Source organism: Sorghum bicolor, chromosome 10 (genome assembly GCF_000003195.3).
Source record: "Sorghum bicolor cultivar BTx623 chromosome 10, Sorghum_bicolor_NCBIv3, whole genome shotgun sequence".
Taxonomy (NCBI): domain Eukaryota; kingdom Viridiplantae; phylum Streptophyta; class Magnoliopsida; order Poales; family Poaceae; genus Sorghum; species Sorghum bicolor.
The window spans coordinates 8368955-8392092 of record NC_012879.2 but is presented as its reverse complement, the minus strand read 5'-3'; the positions used below and the strand labels follow the sequence as shown (position 1 = coordinate 8392092).

The following is a 23138-nucleotide window of genomic DNA, read 5'->3' as shown; positions in this document are numbered from 1 at the left end:
ATGGGTCAATGCCCCGATTACGCCTAGCGCCTAGCTGAACTTTGTCATCAACCACTATGGACATCCAAATTAAGATCCAAATCCAGATGGAAGAGAACATTTTACAATACACAACTCCAACGTTTGTTTTTTAAGCCAAAGAATAAACGGTGAAACTAGGGTCACCGGCATTGCAATTAAGGGAGGGCAACAATTCAGCAAACAGGGCATCCAAAAAAAACAAGAGGAAAAACACCAACCATATAGAGATTACATCCAAAATTGTTTTGTTAGGGGCATTCGTGCCAAGCCTTCATAAACCTTGCATCTGCATATGCATTCCCCGGAGCCCACTTAAGCCAGCTTGGTTCACAGAATCTCACACACACATCCACACGGAGGCAGGCATCAAGCAAGCAGGCAGAGAGGGGGAGGAACAGGGACAGGGAGTAGTAGTAGTAGTAGTAGGAGGAGGAGGAGGAGGAGGAGGAGGAGGAGTAGGAGCAGCACCATCAGCAGCACCACCAGAGTGACCAAGCGGGCTTCAACGGGATAAATGCATTCAGATTTCCGTTCTTAATGCAAACACCATAATCATCAGGCTGGTAAATGCCTACCCTATAACAAAACCAAAACATTGAAGTACTTGCCTCCAAAATGAACAGAAACTCAGAAAATTTTTCAAGGTATTACGCATTGGCATTTCTGCAAGTGGAGTGGACTCGTGCTTTCACAAATGATCTTCCTTTAGCACAAAATGCAATTGTACTACAGGGACACTTGCCATAGCCTCTTAGCCAGGATGGTCAAAGCAAATAAGGATGGACTGATATTTAGAATATGATAGAGAACATTGGACAAGCCAGCTTCAAAGGAACAGAAAGCCAAACATGATCACAAGAGAAGAGGCAACTTGCAAGAAAATATGTTGAATCTGATGCTGGAATCAGAGATTCCCCAAGACATTCATCATGCAATTACATCCCTGATACCGGGAACACTGCAGATGTCCTTGTCCTGTTTCTTGCCATTACCTGTTTTTATGCAGTCAAATGTTGTGATGGCAATTCTCATGCAAATACCAAACATAATTCCTCCAAACACCTAAAACAAAAAAGAATAAAAAAGAAAGGAAACAAGAGGCACATCTTGCAAGAAAATAAATAGGGCTTTCAAAACAATATTACAAGATTAGCATCGTAGATTCCCCAAGTCATCATACTTTTGCATCGCAAAATTGAATTGACAATACTGCAGATGTTCTGGCAATCTGCCATTTTTTCTTATGCGGTGAAGTGGCAAAATATGGCAACTGGCACACCAGACATGTTTCTGAAAGAAAAGAATCAACAGACAGCGACTTAATTCCAGGCAAACAGTACCCAAGCTAAAATGGCTTATCTCAGTCACAGATGAGATGCCAGAAAACTTTTATGGCCATAAAAAAGCATCTAAAATGCATTACTCCAATTCAAAAGATACCTATCACTAGCATGGTTGTACACACATCAACCTATCCACCTTGTAAGCTATATAAGAAAATTCACATTAGCATTAGCATCAGAGATTCCCCTAGAAAGTCACCATGCCGAATGAACCAGGAGCACAGCAGATGCAGCTTTCTTTGCTTTTTCGCCGTCCACCAATTTTTCCCATAGGGTAAAATACTGCATGTTTGTACCTCAAATATCAGTCAAGCTAAAGCAAAATCATTAACATGATGCTGACCCAATCACAAGCAGCTCAGGCTGCATTGCAGTGCTTTATATAGGAACAGCTTTTCTGATAGTGATAAAGAACTCACTAAACAAGTTAAAACTGAATTTAGGCAGGGCATTCTTCCAATCTGGGATAGCCTTCATAACTTTTGCATCTACAGATGCATCTCCCGGAGCCTGCTCGGCCAGCTCAGTGGTGGAAGAAGAGTGAGGATATATATGTATGCATGTGTGTATGTGTGTGATAGCTGGTAGTTTCCCTGAGAGAACTACTCAGCCAAATTTCAGCGAGCCAAACAGGGCCATAATTTGGAATGGATGGAGTAGGGAGACAACGAGCTGAGCTCAGTGGCTCAGATGACCCACCACGGCGGTCAAGCAGGCTTCAACGGAAAGCACATTCAGATCCCCAATTTTTGTGCAAAAAATGCTAATCATCAGGCTGATGGATTAGAATAGCCCCCATGAAAAAAAATTCGATCATCTAGTCAGCTCGGAAATAAGGCTGAAACTACAACCTATTCACAAGGAATTAGGCATTTCTACGAGCTCACAGATCCAGGCCCTCAAAATCGTCAAGAATCCATACGAAAACAAAGTAACTCAAACGCGTGCTTTTAGAAAGCAGATTTCTCGAGATATGTTTGTAAGGCAGGGGGATCCGGAATAAAACGAATTAAAAAAAAAACTGGAGACACAGTCATCATGCAGTTGTGCCCACATGAACCAGGAGCACAGCAGATGCAACTTTCTTTGCTTTTCATAATCTGCCAATTTTGCCCATAGGGTAAAATACTGCATGTTTGTACTTCAAATATCAGTCAAGCTAAAGCGAAATCATTAACACGATGCTGACCAAATCACAAGCAGCCCAGGCTGCGTTGCAGTGCTTTATGATAGGAACAGCTTCAGATAGTGATAAAGAACTTGTTAAACAAGTTAAAAATGAATTTAAGCAGGGCATTCTTCCAATCTTTGATAGCCTTCATAACTTTTGCATCTACAGATGCATCTCCCGGAGCCTGCTCGGCCAGCTCAGTGGTGGAAGAAGAGCGAGGATATATTTATACTCCATACATGCATGTGTGTAGTACTAGTAGTTGGTAGTTTCCCTGAGAGAAAACTACTCATATAAGGCCTTGTTTAGATCGCGAAAAGAGTAGGGTTGGAATAGAGGGAGTAGCAAGGGAGTCAACGAGCTGAGCTCAGTGGCTCAGACGACCCACCACGGCGGTCAAGCAGGCTTCGACGGAAAACACATTCAGATCTGCGATTTTTGTGCAAAAAGATGCTAATCATCAGGCTGACGAATTAGAATAGCCCTCATGAAAAAAAATCATCTAGTCAGCTCGGAAATGAGGCTGAAAGTCTGAAACCACAACGGATTCGGCATTTCTACGAGCTCATAGATCCAGGCCCTCAAAATCGTCAAGAATCCATAGGAAAACAAAGTAACTCAGAACGCGTGCTTTAGAAAGCAGATTCCTCGAGATATGTTTGTAAGAGAGGGGGATCCGGAATAAAATAAATTAACAAAGAAAAACTGGAGACACAAGGTAAGGCAAGGGGAACAAACTGAGGTTATCAGCGGATTTCTTGCGCCCCCGGCCGAATCGACAATTGAGGGCGCCGCAGATTTACCTGTCATGCGATAGATAAGATGAGGGATAGCAAAATAGCACCCATAATCTCCCGAATCAGATGTTTGCTTTGCTGCAGTAAATGGCGAAGAAGTGGGTAGAGGCTGCTGGGTGGCGGATCATGAAAGAGGGAGGGCGGTTCCCACGAATAGGTAGGGCGAGGGTTTTCTTCCCAGGATGCACAGGCTGAGACGCCGAGGGGTTTTGTAGGGGGCAATTTAAATTGCCCTTTTGTAGGTAAGGCAAACGTGAGGACCGTGAAATCTCAAGGAGAGCCCTCCATCGCTTCCTCTCCCTCTCTCTCTTTGCTCCAGATGTCCAGATCCAGGACGAGGGGTTTTGTAGGCAGGGGAAAAGTTTTTATTTCCACTATATATCTGTCGGACGTCACATGTTCAAATGACACTTTTTAAAATACTCTTCCAATTTTATTATCTGAGATAGAACAAATTTTATAAATTTACTAAAAAAAGATTTTTTTTGCCTGTGTGGCATAAATCATGGTACGAGCATGGAAGCGCCTTGCGAAACCTGGCCTTGTTTACTTGCAAAGAAATTTGCAAAATGTAAACACTAATACTTTCGTTTGTATTTGACAAGTCCAATCATAGGCTAACTAGGCTCAAAAGATTCGTCTCGCAAATTATATACAATTAGTTATTTTTTATCTATATTTAATGCTTTATGCATGTCCCAGAAGATTCGATATGACAAAAAATTTAAAACATTTTGCAAAATATTTGAAGAAATAAACAAGACCCCTGTCCTGTCCTTGGAAGCACTAACCGGTGTAGCTCCTTTCTCTCTCTTCAGATTCACACCTCCTCTCATTGCTAACTAGTGAAAGGCGCGCGCCATCGCGCGCGTAGGCAGGGCAAAGATTGTAACGATGGAGAAAATGTGCTAGGTATATATACTACAATATGACTAAGTAGGAAACATCTTACATAAGACACCTAGTCTAATGAATAGAAAAGGAAAGTAAGAGCTGTTTTGGAGCATCCAAGAATTTTCATTGGCCCAATGACAAACTCATTAATAGTTTGAAGAGTTGGCAGGATATGAGGCAGGATGTGTTGTACCAGAATATATCAACTGTCCAGTAAACAAGAAATGAGCCCTTGAGGTACCCAGCGACCTGCACAATCGGGAGGAAATAAGCAGCATTAGTTGGTAACATGAGGAACATGTTGTCGCAAACAACAAAAGAATAGGATTAAAATCCTCGGAGGTAGGAGTAGAACGAAAAAAATCAGGTCAGGTAACTTAGTATGCAACTTTTCCAAGCATCATGTGGCCACCTGGTGGGCTCTTTGTATTCCAGGCAAACCGAACACAAATAATTCCACAAAGAGAAAAGAGCTAGACAACCGTACCGTTGTTTCATCACTACTAAATTTCTATTGACTTGTTCGGTATCAAGATTTTTGCAGTCTGCTATTGTTATATGAGATTGTAGGCAACTGATAAAAGTCAAAGTCATGGAGAAGCCTGCATGCACAAATGAAATTTTTATCACCTCCAACCCTTTTCATTCAAAATCAGTAGAAGCTTAGCATCATGTATAGTCTACAAATTTGTGAGGCACTCAGAGGAACTGTGGCAATAACAAAACTGAATCAAAGATAATGAAAAAAGGCAAAATATATCTTTGAAATGCAAATGTTATATAGCATACTACAATATTATGTCATCGTCGTTCGGAGGCACAAACACAAACCATGAAAAATTATAACCCGAGGGATAACCTTTTTTATGTTCGTAGAGTGTAGCAGGTAGTTTTCAATTTCTTCATTATCATCCTGGTCGCACGACGTAGGAAGGTAAACCTGAAAAAGTGGAAAGTTCCACCAAACTACGAAATAGAGAACACTCTAGGGTACATATATATTGTAGTAATGTAGGATCTGTAGAAGGGAACAATGCTAGTTTCCAATATGCAATATGGGACCTTTGATAACATAGAAAATACTTGGAGATCACACACTAAGTTGGCAGAACATAAAATGCTTTTTTGCATCCTTGCAAGATATAAGTATCCATATTCAGGAAGAATAAGTACGGTTTGAAATTAGCTCAACTGACCATTCAAAAAAGAATATGATTGCGTCTTTGCAACATATGAGTATTCATATTCTGAAAGGCCATTCAAATAGTCAAAATATATTGTAATGATTTCAGATAGTTTAATTTTGAGAGGCAGACAGACCTAAAATCATTGCAGTACGAAAAAATGGCACCAAACGAACAGGGTAGCAACAAAATATGTAGGCATGCCGATTCTCATCTTGCTCGCTGCAGTGATAGGGCAGGCGCTAGATCACAGGTGAAAAAAATTGATGTACAGATGCATAAATTCAACAAAAAATAGACGAAATGGATCCCAAGTGGTCAAGGGAACCCCTCTTTGACACACTTACAAAAATTGCGAGAGAGAGGAGTCGAAGGAGGATTTCCTGTGCGGCGACTGCAGTGCCGTGTCCAACCACAGCACCTGCTGCATCACCATGGCTACACTTCAGTCGTCCTGTACACCACACTTGCACATATGGTAAGTAGTCATATGTATAAACTCTGTAGTAACAGTAACTTGAAGAGGAGAATGACCATAGGCATGAGCAAAGTTTATGAAGACAATAATGATGTGGCAGGCAAGGAAGCTGGAGTATCCAGATTAACCTTAATGAACTCTGAATCCTGAAATTATCACAAAGAGAAAACAAAGAGCATTTATTTGTCTTGCTTAAGCACAACACTTGATGCGGTATTGCTGAACTTAAGGACATTTTAGTACTCAGTCTTGATAATTTACATGATCCTAATTAGGAGAGATGGCAAGCAAATCGCATGGAATGTGAGGGGCAGTACTTTGAGAAGCATAGGAAGCATATTAACATAGGTATTAAGCAGTAGGTATCTATCCTGATAGGCAATGAACTGTCAGGCTGTGTTCCTAGCCCCCTAGGTGAGCACCAAGAACACACACATGGTATGACACTGTTAATTTGGTGAAGAATAATGTTTTATAGTATGCAGGCGTATGAAGCATTATTGTTTGGAGACAATCTATGTGGTTTTCCAAGCAGGTCCACAACGTCGGAAAAACTAACATAGAACAAAGAATGAGTATTACTATATACAGGATGAAGTACTACTATATAATTTCTCCATTTAAAATTGTAAGAGTTTTAGCTTTTCTAGATCTATAGCTTTTGTACGCACGTAGATTATGTTATTTGGCCTGAAATAGACAAATAGGTGAAGCAGCAAACCTCAGAACCAAGCAACTTATATAGCAGCAACTGAGGAAGCTTAAATCAGTATGGCCAACAACTTTTTAAGATGTTACCATTATAACAAGAGCCTCCAAACATATTAGAATCGTTGTCCACAAAGTCGGTACATGAGGTACTCTGTAGGGATATATCATCTATAAGTAGGTGTTGACACCGTTTTTGGGCACGTGTCCAGGCCGGCAGGATAAGACGGCAGTGTTTTGTTTACAGGAAGAGGTGCCGATGAGGATGGTTGCCGATGAAGGAGAGGTTGAACGTGACTAAGTCTGTAGGCGGTGATGTGTCTGTGCCGATGGCTATGATGAGGAAGTCTGCCGATGACTATGGCAAGGAAATCTGCCGATGATACGAAGGGAGAGTTCGGAAGCCGCCGATGGTTTGTGGAAGAGTTTCAGTTTGTCACGGGGGATAGTTTTGTTATTTCCTTAAATTATTTAAATCGTTTTGTATACGGATTCTGTGTAATTTGGAATTCGAATTCTAATCGTGTTTGGTTGTAGCTCTTTGAGCAGGGTATAAATATAGACCCTAGGGCCTTGTAATGATACATCTATCAATCAATCAAACATACGTTTTTACTCATATTCCAGCATCTACTTTTTCGACGGCTTCGTCATACTTTTTTCCCTTTTCATTACGAGTTCTTAGGAATTCGTCGACTCAAGCTCGGCGCGTTCTCAAGTTCCGCGTGAGTACCTCTTAGCCGTGACATCCGGGCGCATCGCTGTTGTTAGGACTAAAGTATTCGAGTTATCACCTTTGCCGATAGTAAGGTCAAATCGGCTGGCACGCCTTAACGTTTGAAATCGGGTATTAGCCCTTTGTGTTTGCAGACCAGCTTTTGCACCAACACATCTTTTGGCACGCCCGGTGGGACAGATTCAAGATCAAGTTCAACATGTCGATCTCTGACTTTGATCAAGAGAACGTCATCCCTGTGACGGAAGCCAATCTCAAGGATGAGCAGAAGCAAGCTATTGCTCAAGCCATGGAGGAATACAAGTTGCAATGCCTAAAGTCCTTCAGCATGAACAGGAGCGGCGAAGTAATCCAGAAAGATGCAGTGCCGGCACCATGGCAGGTTACTTTCGAAGCCAATCCTGGCAAGCTTCAAGATATGGTTGACAGTGCTATCAACCGAGCTTTGATCAACCAAGCTGGCGTACTGTCTAATACGATTTTCAATGCCGTGGCAAGAACTTTCAAGGAAGGACAAATCCCACCAGATTATGTGGGCCCCTCTCGTCATCAGCCAACGTCACCAGAGGTCACGGCTCCATCGGCTGCTACGGCCGCTGCGAGTGCACAGTCTGCCGTCCCTCTAAGTACGTTGGGAACTACTAATGCACAATCTGTGCCGATGACAACTAACCCGCAGACTTCAGGTGGGCAGAATAAACTGACTACAGATATGTTGGCATCGGCAATGTCAGGGCTGACTCTTCCTCCCAACTGGTGGGGTTATGGTATGCTTCCAGAGTTGACGCCGGGTACATCACAGATAATCGACATGAGGGGCAAGACTCCTATGACATCGACGCTTCCTAATGCGCCGTTGAACCAGAGTCCTCGGTATACTACAACTACTACTACGAGGCCTCACACTGGGAATCCTCAAGATTCAATGTTCCAGATGCCTAATGCATCGGCAGATTCAATGCTGATGCAACAGAGGTCTATGACCCAGTCGGGGTATGTCAATTCAATGATGATGCCCAATTACCAATCATCGGCAGCGCCTATGCCGATGAACGTTAATAATGGATGGTTTGGACAGCAAGTCTTTCCTCAAACACCCCAACAGAGTTACCAGGCTACAGGGTTCCAGCAAGGACAGATCTATCCCGGATTCCAGAGCCAGGGGGTTCCCAACCAGCCAATGAATCTCGAACAGCAGCTCGGGGGCAGCAAATCGGTGGACAGCAGTTTGGTGGTCTGCAGATTGGAGGCCAGATGATCAACCCAATGTTCCGTGCAGATCATGTCCCAAACAGACACGTGGAGGCTCGCCACCAGGTGCCGGACCCGTAGCCGCCTCATCGGCAGGATACCGATGCATATTGGGCCGATAAGATCGCTGAAGTAATGAGGGATCAATTTGGGATAAAACCCAAAGTCAACACTTACTCTTATCGGACACCGTATCCTCCCGCATATGATTTGATCCCGCTTCCGCATCGGTACAAGGTACCAGACTTTACTAAGTTTTCTGGACAGGATGACACGTCAACCATGGAGCATGTCAATAGGTTCATTATTCAATGCGGGGAAGCTAGTAACAGGGACGAATTAAGGGTTCGTTTATTTTCATCATCATTGTCTGGATCGGCTTTTACCTGGTTCATATCACTACCACCCAACTCAGTGATTACTTGGGCCGATCTGGAGAAACAATTCCACAAATACTTCTTTTCCGGGGTTCATGAGAAGAAGATCACCGACTTGGTCAAGTTGAGGCAACGTAATGATGAGTCGGTTGAGGGTTTTGTGCAGAGGATACGGGAGGTCAAGAATAAATGCTATAGCCTGGTTCTGGATGATCGGCAGCTAGCCGATTTGGCTTTCCAGGGTTTGTTGCCACATATCAGGGATAAGTATGCCTCTCAGGAGTTTGAAAGCTTAAGTCATTTGGTGCAGAGGATTTCTGATCAAGACATCAAGCCTTTCGAGCCCAAAAGAGCATGGAACAAGAAGGTATCATTTGTTGATGAGGCAACAAGCTCAGATTCTGATGAGGAACCAGTCATCGGTTTGGCAGAGTGGGTAAAGAACAAAAAGCCGATGTCTTGCCCTTTTGGGCAGAAGGAACCAGAAAAGTTCGCTTTTGACACCGCTAAGGCCGATAGGATATTTGATTTTCTACTTCAGGAAGGTCAGATCAAACTGTCTCCTAATCAGGTAATCCCATCGGCTGAGGAGTTAAAGAGGATGAAATATTGCAAGTGGCATAATGCAACTTCTCATGACACCAATGAGTGTAAGGTTTTCAGGCAGCAGCTGCAATCGGCTATAGAGTCTGGGAGAATCAAGTTTGACAGCTCCAAGACTCAGAAGCCGATGAAGATAGACCAACATCCTTTCCCAACAAACATGTTGGATGCTAAGGGAAAGACTAAGGTCTTAACATCAGAAGCAGCCGAGAGAAGTGCATCGGTAGATCCTCAGCATCAAGTTACTACTACCGATGCAAGAGGTAGGGGCTTGGTTCAGGAAGGAACTAGCTCAGGTAGGCCTCCTCGGTCTGGCATTGTTATAACTCATAGAAGGCCTCGAGAGAACTGGCAGCAACGGGAAGATCGGTATCGGCGCCAGCAAGAAGATTATCGTCGGGAAGAAGAGAGACGCCGACAGGAGTGGAATCGGCATAGAGATCATTGGAACTGTCCATTCTTCATCCATTGTTGGGAGGAGAATATTAAGCTTCCCACTGTCAGAGACTGCCCTGAGTGCAATGGTTATGATCGGTATGATAGAACCGATCGGCGTTATCATGATGACAATCGGCGATTTGATGGGCCGATCAGAGGAAGAGCATCAGTTCATGATCGGCTGGGGGGCAGGCTCAGCGTGCATGATAGGGATGCTAAGACGCATCGGATGGAGTCAAGAGAGAATCGACGCCCAGTAGCAAGGCAGAAGCCACTTCCTCCATGGTGTCCGGAAGGGTTGACCAAGACACAGAAAAGGAGATTGCAACGTGAAAGGCAAGAGGAGCTAAACAAGGGCGAGAACTCTGGTCAGTCTGGAGGTCAGCAGCCATCAGACACTAAGAGGGAAGGTCCATCGGCAGGAGTTAACATGGTCTTTATGTTGCCGATGGAGTTTCTTGCACCATCCAGTGATGGTGAGTTGGAATTTTCCGATCAGATAGCTCAGCTGGCTCTGGATCCGATGACAGCTATCTTTGAGAAACCTGCCGATGACGAAAGACAGCATCTCAAAGCTCTGTTCGTCAAAGGAAGGGTTGATGGGCAGCCAATGACCAAGATCCTAGTTGATGGTGGAGCTGCTATTAATATTATGCCGTATGCAGTATATCGGAAGCTTGGGAAAGGGGATCAGGATTTGACCAAGACCGATATGATGCTTAAAGACTTTGAAGGGAACGTGTCTCCAGTCAAGGGGGCAATATGTGTAGAGTTGACCATCGGCAGCAAAACTTTGCCGACAACTTTCTTCGTGATCAGTGGAAAAGGTGCGTACAACTTGTTACTGGGAAGAGATTGGATTCATGCCAATTGTTGCATCCCGTCTACAATGCACCAATGCTTGGTTCAGTGGGTAGGTGACAAAATTGAGATTGTCCCAGGAGATTCTTCTTATGTCATTGCGTCGGCAGAGGCGGATACCTATGAGAGGACCAGGTGCATTTCAGGAGAAGTTTGGGAGAAAGATTTTCTCAAGGTTGCCGATTACGAGATTCCACCGATCCAAGCAGTCGGTTCTGACGACGGTTTTTGATGGATAGGTTCGCCGATGATGGAAAATTAGGCCAGGGATTCACATCGGCCGATGATTTGGTAGAAGTAGATATAGGTAGTGGTGATAAGCCTAGACCTACTTTTATTAGTGCTAAGTTAAATCCTGAGTGTAAGCAACAATTAACTGATTTGTTAAAGGAATATAAAGATTGCTTTGCTTGGGATTATACCGAGATGCCTGGTTTAGACCGATCAATTGTTGAACATCGGTTACCCATCAAGTCTGGATTTCGGCCACATCAGCAGCCAGCTCGCCGATGTAATCCTAATATTCTACCTGATATTAAGGCCGAAATCACTAAACTTATTGAAGCTAAGTTTATTCGGCAGTGTCGGTATGCCGAATGGATTTCCAATGTCGTTCCGGTTTACAAGAAAAACGGGAAGCTTCGGGTGTGCATTGATTTCAGGAATCTCAATAAAGCTACGCCGATGGATGGATACCCGATGCCTGTTGCCGATCTGTTGGTTGACGCCGCGGCTGGTCATCGGATCATTAGCTTTATGGATGGCAATGCGGGATACAATCAAATATTCATGGCAGAAGAAGATATTCCAAAAACCGCATTTAGGTGTCCTGGTCATGTTGGGTTATTTGAATGGATAGTCATGACTTTTGGCCTGAAGAATGCTGGTGCTACTTATGAAAGGGCTATGAATTTTATATTTCATGAGTTCATCGGCAAGCTGGTGGAGATTTATATTGATGATGTGGTGGTTAAGTCTGGGGATTCCACAAAGCATCTTGCCGATCTACGAAAGGTGTTAGAGTGCACAAGGAAGCATGGATTGAAAATGAATCCCAATAAGTGCGCATTTGGTGTATCGGCAGGGCAGTTTCTTGGTTTCATGGTACATCAAAGGGGGATTGAAATTAGTCGAAGATCTATTGACCCCATCAATAAGATAGTGGCCTCTACCAACAAAACTGAGCTCCAGTCCTTGATCGGCAAGGTAAATTTTATCAGGAGATTTATATCTAATTTGTCTGGTAAAATTCGTGCTTTCAGTCCTCTTCTTAAGCTAAAAGCCGATCAAGAATTTATTTGGGGGAAAGAGCAACCGTTGGCTCTGGAAGAAATTAAGAAGTATCTAGTGAATCCTCCAGTTCTAGTTCCACCTCAGCAAGGAAAGCCCTTCAGATTGTATTTGTCTACCGATGGGGTGGTTATCGGTTCAGCTTTGATTCAAGAATTTGAAGGGAAAGAGCGCGTAATTTATTACTTAAGCAGGAGGTTGATTGATGCTGAGACCAGATATTCGGCCATTGAGAAACTTTGCCTATGCTTATATTTTTCGTGTATCAAGTTAAGGCACTACTTGTTATCGGCCGAATGCACTGTTGTTTGCAAAGATGATGTGGTCCGGTACATGCTATCTATGCCGATTATGAGTGGCAGGATCGGTAAATAGATTTTAGCGCTATCGGAGTTCGATCTGCGTTATGAATCGGCTAAGGCAGTTAAAGGGCAGGTTATGGCCGATTTTGTGACCCAACATTGCGGTACGGTGGAGGCTGTGGAAATTGTGCCTTGGACACTCTTCTTTGATGGATCTACATGTGACCGGGGGGCAGGAATCGGCATAGTGTTAGTTTCTCCTATGGGAAGGAAGTATGAATTTTCCTTGCCAATCGTTGCTACGTCAACAAATAATCAGGCTGAGTATCAGGCTTTGATAAAAGGATTAGAGTTGTTAAGGGAAGTTCGTGCTGACGCTGTTGAAGTCTTCGGGGATTCTATGTTGGTTATAAATCAATTGGCCGGGAGCTATGAATGCCGAAGTGAAGTTCTCATAACTTATTTCGAGAAGAGCATGCAACTGTTAAAGGAATTCAAAGATTTCCGATTAGAGCATGTTCCTCGATTGCATAATGAAGAGGCCAATCGGTTAGCTCAGCATGCCTCGGGATATCAGCCTATGATTAATGCAATATCAGCAATCGGTGCCGATGATTGGAGGAAAGGAATTATTGATTATTTGAAAGATCCATCCAAGAAAGTTGAAAGACGAGTTCGATTTCAAGCAACCAAGTATGTGCTCCTTGAAGATGAATTGTACTATCGAACTATTGATGGAATTCTTCTCCGATGCTTAGGTGATGATGAAGCTAGGAGTTTGATGGGAGAAATTCATGAAGGAGTGTGTGGAGCACATCAGTCGGCTTTTAAGATGAAGTGGATGATTAGAAGGAATGGATATTATTGGCCGACTATACTTGAGGATTGCTTTAAGTATTTCAAAGGGTGTCAAGGGTGTCAGAAGTTTGGTAATATTCAAAGGGCACCTGCATCGGCTATGAATCCTATCATAAAGCCTTGGCCGTTCCGAGGATGGGCTATTGATCTGATCGGCCAGATTTATCCACCATCTAGCAAAGGGCATAAGTTTATTCTAGTTGCCACTGATTATTTCACTAAGTGGGTCGAAGCTATTCCTTTGAAGAAAGTCACATCAGCCAACATGATTGATTTTGTGAAGGAGCATATCATTTACCGATTTGGGATCCCTCAAACAATTACTACCGATCAGGGCACTATGTTTACATCGGGGGAGTTTGATGAATTTGCAATCGGTATGGGGATTAAAGTGTTGAATTCTTCTCCTTATTATGCTCAGGCCAATGGGCAGGCCGAGGCGTCTAACAAAGGAATTATCAAGCTTATCAAACGAAAGATTGAAGAAAATCCTAAGCGGTGGCATACATTATTAAATGAAGCGTTGTGGTCCTATCGAATGGCTTGTCATGGATCAACCAAGGTGTCACCCTATCAATTGGTGTATGGACATGATGCAGTGTTGCCTTGGGAAATTAAGGCTGGATCTAGGCGATTATCTTTTCAAGATCAATTGGCTGCCGATGATTATGCCACTTTGATGACCGATGAGTTAGACGATCTAGCAGGACATCGGTTAAAGGCTTTAATGAGTATAGAAGAAAATAAGAAGAGAGTTGCTAGATGGTATGACAAGAAAGTAAAGGCTAAGGAGTTTGCCGATGGAGACTTGGTATGGAAATTAATTTTACCGATCGGGACCAAAAGTTCGAAGTTTGGAAAGTGGTCTCCTAATTGGGAAGGTCCTTATCGGATAAGTCAATCGGCTCCTGGAAATGCCTATATTTTAGAAACTCTCGAAGGAGTTGAATTTCCCAGAGCATTAAATGGCAAATATTTAAAGAAGTACTACCCCAGCATATGGGTCGATGCATAGAAGTTTAAGTACCGATAACAGTCCTATCGGCTAGACTAAGACATTAGGAAAGCTGAAATGCAGAGGAGCGAAGACGTGTTGCCGATGAAAGCTTCAGATGTTCAGCAGCGCCTGGATCGCCGATATGGCGAGTAGCCGAATTTGGTTGGCTTGTTCTATCTCTTTGGTATCATCATCGGCAGAACCTTCTATCGGCTTCAGCTTCTTCTTCAACTGCAGCGCTTTGCGACCGTGGGCATTTCGCTCTTGCTCGAGGTGCTTGATGGTCCCCGGTAGTTGACTTTCTTCTTGCTGGGCTCGGGATAAGGCATCCTCCACTTGCTTGAGTTCTGCCAGCAGGGCTTCTCTTTTTGCCGATAGATCAGAGATTTTCTGCTTCAATGCATCGCCTGAGGACTTCAAGGTGCCGATGTTCTTGTGCTTCTCATCGGCTAAGAGTTTCTCTTTCATCATCTCCTCAGAGAGCTGGGTCTGAGCAGCTCTATCGGCAAGGCGCCGAGTGGCTCTCTGGTACTGCAGCTGGCGACTTTCTAGATGTGCGGCCTGGAAGAGGGTTTCTTCAGCATCGGTAGGGATCTGGCCTCTGAGGGTCTTGAACAGAACCTTGGCTGGGTCGGAATCATTAACCAGTTGAGCTGTGTCTTGATGAAGGATAGCCGATAGTTCTTCCAGCTTAGCCCTGGTCTCTGCCGATACAATCCCAACTGCCCGGGAGGAACTTGCTTCCTCACCTTCCTCTTCGGAGATATCAATGGCGAAGGAGAATAAGCTGTCGGGAGAGTCTTGTTCCTGAGAGAGAAGATAAAATGAGTCATTTTTATGGTCAAAGCATCGGCAAATGATACCGGTGGAAGATTGGATGGCTTACTTGCTTCAAGGCAATCTCTCGCCTTTGGCTGAAAGATGCCGATGGGGCCACAGGTTGGTCGGCCAGAGTTGCCGATGGAACTACGTCAGCTGAAAGTTAACAGAAGGGGTTATAAGATCGAAAAGGAGAAGCTCATCGGCAGTAATATTGTAGGGAGTACGTTACCCTGAGGAGGGATGATACTTGTCTGAACTGAAGAAACTAACGATAGTATGATTGAACCTGCTAGATCGGTAGTTTGATCGCCTACATCGGCCGGCGCGTCTTCTAGTTGGGGTGCCTCTAACTGAGGTTCTTCTTGCTGGAGTTCTTCCATCTGTGGTGCTTCCTGCATTGGTTGGGGAGATGGTGCTTGCTGCGTCTAGACTTCTGGAGAAGAAGGGGAAGACTCCACCGAAATTGGAGATACCGGAGGAGAAGGGGGAGTTGCCACTTTCTGGCGCTTTGTTCCAGCCTTGGTACCCTTGGCGCCCTTCCTCTTTGGATGGCTAGACTGGGGGGGATCGGCACCTTGGCGTTTGGCTTTTGCCGATGCACCGGTTTGCTGCAACAACAAAAAGGAGTTTATGAGTACAAATGTAGCCGATATAAAGGTGATCAGTGTGAATAAAAAGGTTTGGCAAATTGCCTTGAAAGCCTGCGCCAGAGTGGAAGCAGCTACCGTTGGTGATGTCTGAGTTCTCCTGGTGGTGACTTTCTTAAGGCGCACACCCCGATGCACGATGGTAGCCAGAGTGGGAGCATTGTGGCCGATTGAGGAGATCGGGCCTGATGGAAACAGGTCAATCGGCTTACCACTTCTGCTAACCGATGGGGGGATGTTGTCAACCTGCAAAAGGGATACAAAGGTGAGTTACCGATGGAAATAGAATTGAAAGAAATTGGAACATCGGTTTGGAATACTTACAGCGTCGTCAGGGACTTTATACTCGGGATCAATCATGCCGCGATATGAAAGGGCTGATTTGCAGAATAGATGCTCCTTCCATTCTGCCCACCATAGTTTGTACGCCTGAGTGATGAAAGCGGCTGGAACCCACTCTGACAAATCTGCATCTGTATCGGCATTCGGTGGTAGTTGGGCTACTCGAATCCACTCAAGAAAGTTGCTGATGGGCTCTCTGGGTTTTATCACATCGGTATAACAGAGCGCAATCGGCAACTGGCCGAAAGCTAATTGACGAGCTAATGCCGATGGGTTGTAAAATTCATAAGTCTGGGGAGAGGTTTTTGTGCTACCAAAGAAATTCACTGGTATGGCTCTAGGAGTCACAATTGCCATCATCACCTCATTATCCCTGTCAAGAGCGTCATCAAATGGATTGAAAACCAGGGGGAGCATACTGTCTGGGTCATCATAGGCCAACCACGGTCGTTCATCTCTGGCCAAGCCCTCATACAGAGTCTGGAAGAATCGGCCGATCTGATCTAGATTACCCCCTGAACCAGGTAGAACTATGACAGCTTCGCCAAAGTTCAAGGGAGCGCGTGTTGCCGATTCCTCTTCACCCAGCACATGATTTTCAGTTATATCTCTTGGGAAACGCTGTGTGAACAGGTTGAAGTTGAGGCGCTTGTGCAGATGCAGATTAAGCCACATGTTAATAAACCACCAGGGGCCTCCCAAGTTGCCAGTGGATTGGCCGAGTAGGAGTTTCTTGACTACCTGATGAAGAAGGTGGTAGGCAGCACCAAGCAAGTATCGGCCGAGAGGGAATCGGCCACCGTTAGCCAGTCTTTCTGCTGCCGATAGATAGACGGAAGTCGGTCCTGCCGATCGACCACAGAACACAAACTTGTCCAGCCACATGTTCAGAAAGGTGGTTTGTTCCTTTATGCTGACAGGCCCCGTCCCACGGTACTTCTGAATGTACCCTGACCAGCCGCCGATGGAGCGAGTTTCCACTTTGGCACTAGGAGCGGTGTCAAAAAAGTGGGTGCTATCGGCGGAAGATATATCTAGACCGGTGAGCATGACTACATCGGCAAGAGTAGGAGAAGCGGGGCCGTGGCCAAAGATAAAAGCATTGAGGGTGTCTGACCAAAAGTAAGATGCAGCTATCAACAGTGACTCGTTCCTGTGCATATCGGCAATGGACAATCTAATGCATTGATCTAGCTTTCTCTCACCCCACTGGACTTCATTGGAGTTGCTGACCCTCAAGAACCAGTCTTTCCACCCTACAGTAGGGCTGGGCCAAGAGCGGAAGGTGTCTTTCCACAGATCTAAAGAAAAATTTTCGGTTCTGAAAGGGATCCTGTTGGTTTCTGCGTTAATGAGATCGGTTGGATCTGGATCCCCTAAAGGGCCGAGGCATTGGAGGTGTGGTTGATCGGTGGGGATGACAATTTTGTTAGACAACTCCTGGTGATTTAAAAATAAAGAAGAGGAACACAAAAAAAAGGGGGAAGAAAATATTCAGTAAAATGGATTGCGAATGAACAGGAATGCTAGGAAAAGTACAGGGGATGGAATGAAGAACTGACCTCAGGGACGATGAAGTTAATAGCCATCTTGCGACGAGGAGGATGTTTGAGGACTTCGGAATTGGTGAGGAAGAGTCTTTGTCGGAGGTCTTGGAGATTTTGAATGGCGCCGCCGCTGGAAAAGTAAGGTTGGGATGGGGGAATGATGTGATGGAGAAGGAGTACCCGAGAAGGAACTATTTATAGGACAAAACGGGCAAGGGCAAATCTGACTTATCTCCTTGCCGCATCCGAGAAATCCGAGGGTGCTCAAGTAGATATGGTAACTGTTCGCACGATAATCAAGGGATTGTGCAGGTGATTTGACGGGAAGCGGTCATTATCTGAAGATATTTTACTGTGCGGGATCTCCTGGTCGGTCCATCGGCAGTGTCCTGTAACGGTCATATTGCCGATGGGCGAGTAAAGTGGAGATAGCCGTTTGTACGAACGTCCTGATCAGTTCATCGGCAGATCTTTGTAACGGTAATATTGCCGATGTACGGTTGAGAAGGAAATGCCCGTTTAGGAAGTTGAGGATTTCGAGGAATCTACAGAAGAATAGGATCAGAGTTGTTCAGATTGAGGTTGTCGGTTACCAGATTACGAGCATTAATTGCAAGAAAAGGCATCATTATTGTAGAGAATTTCGGAGCATTGATGATTTCATACTCCGAAATTGGGGGGCATGTGTTGACACCGTTTTTGGGCACGTGTCCAGGCCGGCAGGATAAGACGGTAGTGTTTTGTTTACAGGAAGAGGTGCCGATGAGGATGGTTGCCGATGAAGGAGAGGTTGAACGTGACTAAGTCTGTAGGCGGTGATGTGTCTGTGCCGATGGCTATGATGAGGAAGTCTGCCGATGACTATGGCAAGGGAATCTGCCGATGATACGAAGGGAGAGTTCGGAAGCCGCCGATGGTTTGTGGAAGAGTTTCAGTTTGTCACGGGGGATAGTTTTGTTATTTCCTTAAATTATTTAAATCGTTTTGTATACGGATTCCGTGTAATTTGGAATTCGAATTCTAATCGTGTTTGGCTGTAGCTCTTTGAGCAGGGTATAAATATAGACCCTAGGGCTTTATAATGATACATCTATCAATCAATCAAACACACGTTTTTACTCATATTCCAGCATCTACTTTTTCGACGGCTTCGTCATACTTTTTTCCCTTTTCATTACGAGTTCTTAGGAATTCGTTGACTCAAGCTCGGCGCGTTCTCAAGTTCCGCGTGAGTACCTCTTAGCCGTGACATCCGGGCGCATCGCTGTTGTCAGGACTAAAGTATTCGAGTTATCACCTTTGCCGATAGTAATGTCAAATCGGCTGGCACGCCTTAACGTTTGAAATCGGGTATTAGTCCTTTGTGTTTGCAGACCAGCTTTTGCACCAACAGTAGGTAGTAGTATTAGAAAGTTGGGGACACCATCAGGAAATTAGAAAAAAAAATGGCAGTGTGAAACTGAACCTATATGAGCAGTGTACATTGTATATTTGAAAAGGACAAATGGTTCTTGTAAATGAACCAAATTGAATAATAGTAGAAATAGATTGTGTGAAGACTATACAATAAAACTTACAGACATACGAAAAACAGTTATATTGCAAAGCTGAGTTTATTCTTACCAAGTGTGGTTGTTCAACCTTTTTCGTGGCATGCAACCATCCCCCACTGCAGTGATCTCGTATATTGTAATGCATGCGCCCTTGCATTTGTTATGTCATTGAAATGATAGAGTCAAGCTTTCATGCTTTCAAATAATGTACCTTGTCGAGGGTATCGGTAAGGGGTACCCTCAGCGATGCGCATTATGAGATTGCCCGTACGAAGGTCGAGACCCTCAATTCGATGCTCTAATCTTACGTATGCGCCGCCATCGACGGTCACAGCCTCGAAGACGGAAATAGCGTCGAGCGAATCGGTCAGGGCTCGAGCGACGACTGTCGTCGAAAACGGAAGTGGGCTCGAGCGAACCGAGAGGCGTCGGGCGCAAGGACACTGTCCGCCGCCTGACGCGCGCACGCGGGCCGGAGCATTAAATGCACCTGACGCTTCCCCACCTGACACACGGGTCACGGAAGGCGTGATAGGGAACAAGCTTCTGTCCCATCGTTCTTTCCGCAGCCTTCCCACCGAACGACCCAGGGCGTGTCAGGACGCAGGAAACAAGGATGGAACGTCTAATCGGGACCCCCTCGAGACACCCAAGGTCAGCGCTCCAGATATCAGCATATTACACGGCGTCCGACCCTCGACCGAACCGGGTCCCTTCCTAGGGACAAGTTGGGCGTCGACTAACAACACCACAGCTACCCCGCCGGATCCGCCACCATACCGTACAAGCATGCGACCTCAGAACCAGCACAAGGCGGCTGGCAGGGCAGAACGCAGGAGCACGCGTAATCATCACCGGGCTATCAAGATGGGACGGCTCGAGGCCATGCCGTACGGAAGCCTCGAGTAGGTCAGCGCTCCATGCGGCTATCGATCCCTACTCTAACATCTACGCATGTACCCTGTGTCTCTCCTTGGAGCTATAAAAGGAGAGACTCAGGAATAGAAGAGGGAGAGATCACAACACAAGACCTCGCTCATACGTAGTAAAGCTCCACACTTCATACCACGCTTGTATTCGCCCCTGTACAAGCACTTAGGTGCAAGATAATACAAACTCTCTCCCCCCGCTGGACGTAGGGCCTTCTCTTGCCCGAACCAGGATAAATCTCTGTGTCTTCTTGCATCACCATCCGGAAAAGGGAGCACGCATACAAATTTACTCGTTGGTGTGACCCCCCGGGGGAAAAACACCGACAGTTGGCGCGCCAGGTAGGGGTCCTGCGTGTTTTTCACCGATTTCCCACTACTTTCCGGATGGCTACTCTTGCCTCGCCGCTTCCGCGCTCCACGGTGATTTGGTTTGGGAGTCTCGAGTTCATGTCTACGGGCTCCGGCTACGACATGATCTTGCTCTCAGTCAAAGGACCAGGAGGAGTCCGCGTTACGCCAGCACGGTTGAAGGCCCCGAGACGCCCTCACCACCACGCCTCCCCGCCTAAGAAGAGGCGCGGGTAGCACCACCGCGGCCCCTCTGCTTCAGCACGACCAACAACTCGTGCAAGGCAGGATGTGGGCCACAAGTCGGCAACACCGTGTGACGGAGCAACAAGCACGACGACTCAGCACCGCGCGACGACGGGGGGGGACGCGTCTCGCGCGCCCTCCCCCACCGCAGCTAGGCTACTTCCACACGGGTTGTTCTCTCCAAGGGCGGCACTGCCGTTCGGATTGGACAACGCCGCGGCGTCGCTCGCCAAGGCGATATGCCCAAACGCCCAGACGTACGTAGAAAGACCAATGGTCCTCCCACGTAGCTCTGAAGCGCGGCGGCCGGCGTCCGAGCTGCCGGACCTTTCCCGAGTACGAGGCCTCCGTCGTCTAGGCCCCGGACGATACTCGATCACCTCCCTCAGGCAACGATTGCTGGAGGAAGGACGTGGGTGTTTCCACGCCGCCGAACCGGACTCCGACTCCGAGACAGACAACTATGACCCAACGAGGGAATGCTATCACATCGACAGAGCGGCAGAAACCACCGACGAGACACGGGATGCTGCTGCGGGTGGGCGAGCCCCCGCGGCGCAAGAAGACCCCAGGACGCCTGGGAACGACGGACGGCTCGACCCTCTTCCTCAGGAAGATAGAACTGCGCAGCTCGCGCAGCTGCGGGAGCTCAAGATGAAGCTCGACGAAGATCGCGAGCGCCTCGTCCTGCTCGAGCAAATCCTCGAACAAGACCTGCCCTACCCGCCGGGCGGAAGTGTCCGCAGACGCGCTCGAGAGGTACATCGACAGATCGTCGGCGACGCAGAGGCGGAGCAACCTGTCAGCCGTTTCCCTCGAGCAGGCCAGAATGTAGTGGCAGCAACGATGCTGCTACGTAACATGCCAGAGCCGTCAAATTCCAGGCCCGACGCATTCGAGATGAAGTACAGACATTGCTCCAGGTGGCAGCGGTTCAACAAGCCGAAAGTTCGGCGTCTCGACGGCGAGGAGCTGCCACAGAGAAGCGCGACGAACAGCCTCTAAACGAAGAGGAGGTGTCAGTCCATCAACAACCTCCCCCTCGAGGTAGAAAGACCGCTCTCATCCTCCCTGCCGACAATCAACGTCGATACGACGCGCGGCACGACATCAAAGAAAATAGACGCCGCCGGCACGGAGACGCGGAAGAACGTGGTTATAGCGCGCATCGTGGTGGGAGATACGACAGCGACGAGGACCGGGTGGCCCCCGAGCCACCGGGTCCACGGGTGTTCAGCAGGGCGATTCGCAGCACGCCCCTGCCTAATCCATTTCGACCCCCAACCAGCATCACGAAGTACAATGGAGAGACCAAGCCAGAGCTATGGCTGGCCGATTTCAGGCTGGCCTGTCAGCTAGGTGGCGCTCGAGGTGATGATCGAGCCATCATCAGACAGCTACCCCTTTTCCTCTCCGATACCGCCCGTCGATGGCTCGAGGAACTCCCTGCCAATCAGATCCACAACTGGGTTGATCTGGTCAGAGTCTTCGAGGGTAATTTCAAAGGGACCTACATACGGCCAGGGAACTCGTGGGACCTCAGCAAATGCAAGCAGAAGTCAGGAGAAACTCTTCGGGAGTACGCTCGACGCTTCTCGAAGCAGCGCACTGAGTTGCCGCACATCCCTGACCACGACGTCATCTTGGCGTTTGTCTCGGGCACCACCAGTCGAGACTTGGTGCGGGAATTAGGTCGCAATCGACCTCAGACCGTCGACGAGCTGATGGACGTAGTAGCTAACTACGCGGCAGGGGAGGAGGCAGTCGGCGCCTTCTTCAGCTCAGAAGGAAGAAAAGGCAAGCAGCCCGTCAATGAAGATGGGACTTCTAGTCGAGGCCTCAAGAAAAATAAAAAGAAGCAGAAAGTGCGGCAGTTCCACCGGGAAGATTCAGGTGACAACCTCGTCGCCGCCATGGATCGAAAAAAGCCGCGAGGCCCTCCGGAGGGAGGCATCTTCGACAAGATGTTGGAGGAGCCGTGCCCTTACCATAAGGGGGGCGCCAACCACAAACTCAAGGACTGTCGTATGCTGAGAAAGCATTTCGACAGTCAGGGGTTCAAAAAAGATACGCGTGATGACTCCAAGAAAGAGAAGGCTGGCGGCAAGGAGGACAACAAAGATGACGACGGCTTCCCCGCCGTCCACGACTGCTACATGATCTATGGCGGGCCCTCGACTCGGTTGACCACGAGGCAGCGCAAAAGGGAGCGTCGCGAAGTCTTTGCAGCAAGAATGGCGGTGCCCCAATACCTTACCTGGTCGAGCACTCCCATCACTTTCGACCAAGAAGACCACCCTGACAAGGTAGTCGCCCCAGGCGTCTACCCGCTCGTCGTCGACCCCATCATCGTCAACACCCGACTCTCGAAAGTGCTGATGGATGGTGGCAG

The 23138-nt window shown here is 46.7% G+C and overlaps 1 long non-coding RNA gene across 1 annotated transcript in view; it reads right to left on the bottom strand.

Moving 5' to 3' along the window:
* LOC110431219 overlaps window positions 4184-23138 on the bottom strand; it is a 44223-nt gene continuing 25268 nt past the window's right edge. The window contains exon 4 of the long non-coding RNA XR_002448601.1: window positions 4184-4475. This is a non-coding gene — a long non-coding RNA (uncharacterized LOC110431219). The remainder of the gene's footprint in view (window positions 4476-23138) is intronic.